This window comes from Ammospiza caudacuta, chromosome 16 (genome assembly GCF_027887145.1).
Source record: "Ammospiza caudacuta isolate bAmmCau1 chromosome 16, bAmmCau1.pri, whole genome shotgun sequence".
Lineage (NCBI taxonomy): Eukaryota > Metazoa > Chordata > Aves > Passeriformes > Passerellidae > Ammospiza > Ammospiza caudacuta.
Genome location: NC_080608.1, coordinates 82,206 through 90,471, shown reverse-complemented (window position 1 = coordinate 90,471; position 8,266 = coordinate 82,206).

Sequence of the window (8,266 nt, the reverse complement as noted above, 5' to 3'; positions counted from 1 at the left end):
AGAAATCCAGTAAAGTTTGCTCATTTCTAGCTTGGCACTGCCCTGTTGGCCAGGGTGAGTGGCCAGAAACAGAGTCCATTTTCCATGAGAAAAAGAAGTCATTTCCCCAGGATCTGGGTAGAAGATGAAAAGTGGCATTTGTTGCTCTAAGGACTTGCAGGGTCCTAGCTGCTGGGAGCTTTAGTTTTAGAGAAATCCAGCAAAGTTTTCCAATTTTAAGCTTGGTAGCGCCATGTTGGCCAGGGAGAGTGGCTGCAAATGGAGGCTATTTTCCCTGGGAAATAAAGTAATTTCCCCAGGGTCTGGGGATCAGCGCAGATATGGCCTTTGGGGCTCTAAGGACTTGCAGGGTACTAGTTGATGGTAGCTTTAGTTTTGGAGAAATCCAGCAAAGTTAGCCAATTTCTATCTTGGCACCACATTGTCTCCCACTGCGTGTGGCCACAAGCGGAGTCCATTTTTCATGGGAAAAAGAAGTCATTTCCCCAGTGTTGCAGGATGCCGGCTATTAGCCTCTGTGAGCAATCTGCACTCCAATAGCCCAGAGCACTCTGGCTTAAACTGCTGACGAATGAGGCGGGAGATGACTTTTTGTGTGGAACTCCAAATGCTGCTTATTGCCCTGAAGGAGGTCCAGGGACAGAGACAAAATGGGACTGAGGACACTGGCTTCTTTATGGGGGGAAAAAGGGGCAGAGGAATACAGTAAGCCAGGACCAATAGGGGACAAGAGGGGGGAACATTCTGGGGGGGAGTGCATGTAAGGTAATAACGGCAGCTGAACTGTGTGTACCAACTGTGCACCCAGTTTTGTTCTGCACCAACAAAACCTGTTGCATCAACATGGGCCTGCAAATGCCCATGGGTGAGACCATTACATTCAGATGGTTGTCTCTTTTTGCCCTGAGATTAAAGTTCTAACAGTAAGCCCCTGGGCCTCCACAACTCCCCTCTTTTATTTTTTTTTCTGAAATGAAGGTTTCTGCTGTAGATTTTTGCAGGCATTTAACAAAAATGGATAAAGTAACCAACGCAATGAAAGCATTAAACAAAGTCCACAAAACAGTTTTAACCAAAGACGAAAGCCAGCCTTCCACTCCCAGTCTTTGAAAAGTGCTGTGAGCCAGTCATTGTTGCCTTCCATCTTGATCTTATTTACTCGGTCTTTTAGCAGCTGGTTGCTCTGTTGTATTGACTCTCTATGCAACAACAGGCTGGAAAAACACGTGCCTTCAAACGTCTGACAGCCATAGATATGACCATGGGCAAGAAATTGTGGCTTGTCTGTGGAACCACCCAGCTGAAGGCATGTGGCTCAGTGAGGAGTGTACAGATTCCTGCTGCAGTGGCAACAAACAACGGCATGCTTTGACTTTAGCTAATTTAGTGTCGGGAGGTTTAGGTGGCCTAAAAGTAAACAGATAAAGAGATGAAAAGGTGAAACAAATTCTGGTCCCACTAAACTTTCTCTTTTGTAAGACAAGGGTTTGAACACAGCTTATTAGAAGAAATATATATGAATGCTAAAACATAGTTTTTACAAGTTTTAAGTAATATATCTTTGTTAGTGATGTCTGAGCTATCTTGGTCTTGGTCTGTGTGGTCCATACTGCTTAGAAGATCTTCTTCTGTCCCTCTCCTTCTTCTTTTTCAGGCTGCTGCTGTCTCTCTTAGGCTTTCATTCTGTTCTTCTGATTGTCTCTCTGGTGTTTGCCTTGCTGTTCCTAGAAACAGCAAGTTTTATGTTTTTTGCTGGAATCCATCTTGAGCCTGCTGCTGTAGAGACACAAGCATATCCTCTTCCCCAAGTAATTAATGGGAAAGGGCCCATAATTTCTTTAGATTCAGGCTCTTTGATCAACACAGGTGGCTGGTCTTTTAATTGGGCTGCAGTTGAATTAGTAAAATGTCTGATGATTGGGGCAGTTGGCTCCATAAATGAGTTATTCAAAAAGTTGAACACATAAAGGGCCTTCTCCAGTCTCTCAATGGGAGAGAATATCTGGACTCCCCTCTCTGTTGATCAAAAATCCTTTTGATGGAACTGTAGGCCCTCTTGACTATGGACTGTCCTGTGGCAGAGTGTGGTATGCCTGTGACATGTTTTATAACCCACTGGTCAGAAAATTGTTGGAACCAGTGGGAGGTGTAAGCAGACCCACTATCAGTTTTAATTTCCTGTGGAACTCCTAATGTGGAAAAGGCCAAAAAGCAACATTTTATATAATCTTTTGATTTTTTGCCAGCATGGGCAGAGGCGAAAACTGCACCAGAAAAGGTGTCAATTGAGACATGGATGTATTTTAGTCCCCCAAAAGGAGCATAGTGTGTGATGACTGCCAGACCTGAAGACTCTGTAGTCCTCTTGGATTGACTCCAGCTCTGACAGAAGAAAGGACATGTTCCTGACAATTTGGGCAGGTAACTACAAGGGATCTTGCCTGGTCTTGAGTAATTTTAAACATCCTGACCAGTGCAGGAACATTTTGATGGTAGAATTGGCTGCTGATCCTAGCCTGTTCAAAAACATTAGGTAGGGTGTTTTGGACAACCATCACTAGGGCATCTGCTGTAGCATTTCCGTCTGCTATAAATCCAGCAAGGGTGATATGAGACCTTGTATGCATGATATAGTATGGGTACTGTCAGTGGGACAAAAATTAAATGGGAAAGCAAATCATATAGTTGGGGGTTAGAAATGTCTTTTAAAATTGATTTTTTTTGCCCACTGCACTGCACCATAGACATACACTGAATCAGTGATCAAATTAATATGTTCTTTGAATTTGGAGAAGGCCCTAACAACTGCAGCCACTTCAGCAATTTGGGGAAACCCTTGAACAAATTCAATATCTGAGTCCCATTGTTGGGTTGTGGGGTCTTTCTATGTAAAGACAGATTTGTGGGAGCTCACAGAGCCATCTGTGAAAACAGTTAGGGCCTTTAACGGTTTTGGCTTTTTAGAGGTTTGGGGACTAAATTGAGAGCTGAAATAAACAGTTTGTGTTTTGGAAAATGGCTAGAAGTGACAGTCAGTAAACTCATTAGAACTTTACTTGATTGACAAGATTTTTGGCTTTTCAAATACCACAGCAGCATGTTCAGTAATTTATATAAGCAATGTTGGGCATCTTCAGGTGGGTTTTGGGTTCATGCAGCCAGATGAAGCTTCAAGCCCATGACAGTTTCCAACTGGATAAAAAACAAGGCACAAGGATTTCTCAAAAGATCACCTATCACAATTCTAGTTTGTGTCCAGTCTTCATACATTTTGGTTTCAACAGCTACTGGCAACTGTGCATTTGGACATAATTTCTTACCAGTATGTCTTTTCTCCAGTTACATAAAATCTTTCACTTGAGAATCACAGTATTCCCAAATCTCCCTGTTTTCCTTCTGATTAAAGTATATACTTTCATATATAATACTTTATTTCTAGGCTATGGACATTTAGACAAAGACGGATTAATTGCAAACATTACTGAGAGAAAGATCATAGAGGGAACAGAAGCTGGTAGATTCTAGTCCCAGTCACTCGACTTCAAGTTCATTTAACTGGGGAGATGGACTGAGCACTGCCATGATAGCTGTGACCCAAATTATTCCTAGAGTTAAATAATTCAATGGAACACACGCAATGAATGGACACTTCCTTTTGCCCTCACTGTAACTCAGTCATGTCCAGTTTATCCCAGAATTTCTCTATCGACTTCTCATGGGCATGGCAGGCTTTGCTGGTGGGACCAGGAATGCAGGAGTGCTCGCTCTCTGCAGGCCACCCTGTAGGATGGCTGCCTAGAATGTCACAGAGCATTATGTGAATCTTTTGAGGACCAGATGGAGGCTTCTGCTTACCTCATCTTTCTCTCATGAGGAGAATCTGAAGCTTGGTGAAGAAGCCCAGAGTGGCCTGGAGGAATGCTAAATTGACTGTCAAGGGAAGACATGAAGGAGAGCTACCTCTGAGTCTCTACATATTTCACTGGTCAGTAAAAAAATATGCTGTTGTGCATCCTGAACAATAAGAAAAGGCATAGTTGGTTCCAATAAGTATGTATTGGCACCTTTGAAAAGTTCTATTAGTGAATTGTACACTAGATATGTAAGTATTTATGGAATTTTCAGTGTAAGTCTAGGTTTTGATTTGGATTTTAAAGTTTTGGTAAATTATTTTACAGTCAGTAATCAATAAATATCAGCCCTCATGACACTGAAACACCATGCTGTCAATGTTCTGCTGAATGCAATGCTATAATGAACAATACAGTACTTTATGACCTTTTCCAGTAGACAGGAAGCTGGTACAATACTCAAAACTGCTGTTGGATTGTTGGATTTTAGGGATACTACCAAACTGGACTATGCACATGCCTACTCACACACATCTATATATAGGCCAGAATATTTCCAGGCCCTTGCTGGCACTGAGTGCTTTGGGCAGGCCTGAGTTCTCTTCCAGTGCCATGCAAGGCACTCAGAGCTCTAATGAGGGCTCAGGTTCTTTTGTGTCATCCCTGAAACCACCATGGCATTCCTGACAAGCCACACAAAGATAGCACAAGTAATCCCGGAGGGAAATAGAACTAATATTGAAACAGGGATAAGTCTAAAATCCACTCCCATTCCTTGGCCAGTCTCAAGCACTTCACTCAAGACTTTGGGATTCTGAAACGGAAAAAATCTGTAAAAATTCTTCTTAAGTAAAAATCAGCACACACAATCGCATACATGCACATTCTATAAAAATCAAATTTAAAAAGCATTTAGGACATCTACCAAAATAGGTTGGAATAGTTAATATTAGGAACAGCAGACACCTACAAGTGTCAGGCTTGACCTACCAAAACTAGTGTAAGAGTGATTGTACCAGCTCTGCATAAAAGAACCATGAAGACTCAGGATGATACAGGATAAAACAGTGAAGGACTGCAGGTTTTATGCAGGTAGCCATGTATTTTTTCTATCCTTCCTCCTTAAAAGATAGCTCAAGTTCATATTCCCCTATTTTTGCAGCCACCACAGATGAGCAGATAGCATCCAAGCAAGCAGTCTGGAGCCTGATGAAATCTCATGGGAATGATGAGTGCAATTCACAAAAGAATAATAACATTTCAGACCTTTCCTGCAACCCAGCTAATGATGCTGAGGTGGGAGTGCATCCTGGACCCCTCAATCTCTTTGTATCTGAGAGATGTATAGACATTTGTGGTGTATAAATTCACCTGTGGCACAGAGAAGGGGGCTTCAGCTGAATGTTGCTCTGTTGTTCTGCTTTAACTGCAGCAGTAGACTATAAATAGCCCAACCCAGTTATCTTTTCTGGAACTTGGGGGATGGTTGATCCCCAAAATAGGTGAATTATGTAACTCTGTTCTCTAAACATGCCTATTTACTCCGCACATTGGGTTCTTTGCCCACCGCTTTAAAATTGGTGCATCCCTCTGGCTTACGCTCAGCTCTTGCTGGAGCAGCTGTTAGGTTGACCCAGAGGAGCAAATGAACCAGCATGCTTTATTCAGTTGGGTCTTGAAAATCCGCAAAGAAAAAATTCTGGAAACTCCCTGGGCAACCTGGTTAATTACCTTTGAGTGAAACACTTTTTTCCTTAATCAGAATCTCCCATACTTCAAGCAGCAGTGGTATTTCCTGCCAGTCCATGCCCAGCCATTACTATGGCAAGATGAATATCTTGCGCTAGTCCAGTCCAAGTTGTGATTGCACAGGAACACTGAAAATGTTTGACCTGCAGCTTCTGGGCTCATTCTTCTTGAAGTGAAGGGAAAAACCACGTGAAAGACATGCAAACAACTCAAATCACAGTTTTCACCATGTCCCTGAAGCAATTTTTGGTTTTTTTAAAGGATTCTAGGCTGAGGTAGCTGCTTGGCAGCTTCCAATGAAAAATAAAAAGCAAGGGGGAAATACAGGAAATGACATGTTTAAAGGTATATAGAGTGAAGTTGACTGAAAATAATAAAGTTTTAGCTGTACAAAGGAAACTGAATTAGGCATTTCAAATGCCACTTAATTATAAGCCAAATGATGCAGTAACTACGGAAAGAAACAATTTATGTAAGGTAGGTAGAGGATCTTGAGCACTTAGTTTTGTTTACACTAAGCAAAGCATTGAATAGAAATAGCCTCTGTTCCAGCGGACAGTGAGCAGGTTGTATCTCTCTTTGAAAAAGGCTCTTTGAGCAATCTGGTGCGTTATACAACACTAAGTTGGTTACGTTGGTTGCCTGAATAATTAAAATGGAAACTACTGCAAGAATAACCAACATAAACAAAGAAGTTCCTGCCTCACACATCTCTCAGAATTATTTGAACCTGCTAATAAGTGGTAGACAGAGAAGATGGGTCTGGAATACAATCTGATTTAGATATTTCTGTATTCCTAAGAATATCACATGTCAAGAGATATCATGAACCCATGCATGAGTTTCCCACAAGGATTTTGTCCCCTCACTTTTTGTTTTCATCAGAAAAGGATTCCATACATGGAAAAAAAATTATATGTGAAAGTATTTATGTAAAGAACACTTGTGCATTTAAACAGCTTTTCCATTGTCATTATAGAGCATGACACAGCACAAAGTACCCTGACTCCATCAGAATGGTGCAAGAGAGATTTATCACAGCAACATGTTGCTTTTATACTCTTTCAAGATATTTACATTCACTTAACATACACATTCACTGCCCAGTGGTTACAAGAAAGAAATAAAGTTCTCGGTAGGTGATCAGGGAGCCACATCATTTTGTGAGCCAGCTAGAGTCCATATCTCTTAACTTTCTCTCCTTCATCACATCTCCATGGTGACAACCTTGGTGTCTTCTTTGGGAGAGAAATGGGGCTTTCCTTATCATCAGGAAGCCTCTGCAGCCTCACAAGAACAGCACAGAATGTCTCTCCTACATTCCATCAATGTGTTTTACCTAATTTAGGATTTTTAGCATATATTACTTTGGCTGTAAGTTGGCTTCGGCTAGTTTCATAGAAAACTATTGCAGCTCAAGGAGTTTCAGCAAGCATTGGCAAAACATTGGAATACAAAAGCTTTTGAAAATCTGATGTATTTGCAGCATCTCGACAAGTGCTCCATTATAAATAAAATTATGCCATTAGACATGAATATTTGCAATCAAGGGCGGATCTGCTGAGGTGGAGGTATCACAAAGGTGATTTTTTGCCTTCCATGCACTTTTCTTGCCTCATCTTATCATTACATCTGTTTTTTATTAAATCCATTTAATTGATTCTTGCAGATATCTTTTCAGAACTAGAAAAACAAAGCAAAAGTACAAAAGATTATGCAGGAGAAGGTGTAGTTTGAATTGATCACCACAAATCACACACACAACAAGGAGAAGCAGCCCTTTGTAATGCTTCTCTCTTTGCTCAGTGTATGCACACAGTGCCTGAAATGTTGAATAATTAGGTTTGCTGACCCAAAACAACTATGACAACACATCCAAGAGTTCAATGGCAGTGGCTTCTTTCAGTGTAAATTTAATGGACCAAATTTTCCTGGATGGTTCTTGAAACCAGATTGCCAGAGTGTTGGGGTTTTTTATTGGTACAGTTTCAAATAGACTCTTGTGTGAGGTTCCACTGCACCCACAAGCCAAACATTCTTGCTGGGAAATGTTCTCTGTGCCATTAATCTCAGAAGGGGAATCTGGCCTACAGATCAAATTCCCCAGCTCGTAGCTTTCTGTTTTGAGAGGCAAGTAGGCATTCCCTAGTAAAGACAGTTCTTTAAATGCTGTAGAGTCAGGGGTGCACAGCAGGAAGCTCAGCCTCAGCAAAGGAAGTTTTTTATTAAATCCTGATATCTGATGTGAGAGTATTGACATCATCAATGGACTCATATTGTTCAAAACTACGCAAGTTTAAATTTAATAAAAGGTCTGTACATTGTGTCCCTGAGGAGCTGGTGACATTTTAGGGAGGCCATGGGTTTCTAAGAAACTTCCTCTAATTCATAGATATAAGTTCTGGAACTTAGGGTTTAACTGATGTTTGGCCTAGGGACCTTCTTTTTGATGGTTGTTTCTTTTGATGACATCCCCAATAAAAGTTACAAGAATCCTATGTAGTACCAACAAGGACAGGGGTTTTCTTGCTGGGGAAATGAGGAAGAATGGTAAGAATCTTGAGGGGAAATTGCTTATCAGCTTTACATGGATATTCTTCAATTCTTGAATATATTAGAAAGATATTTTTCTATTACTGCTGCCCTCTCCTGGGCTTGGGGGACCA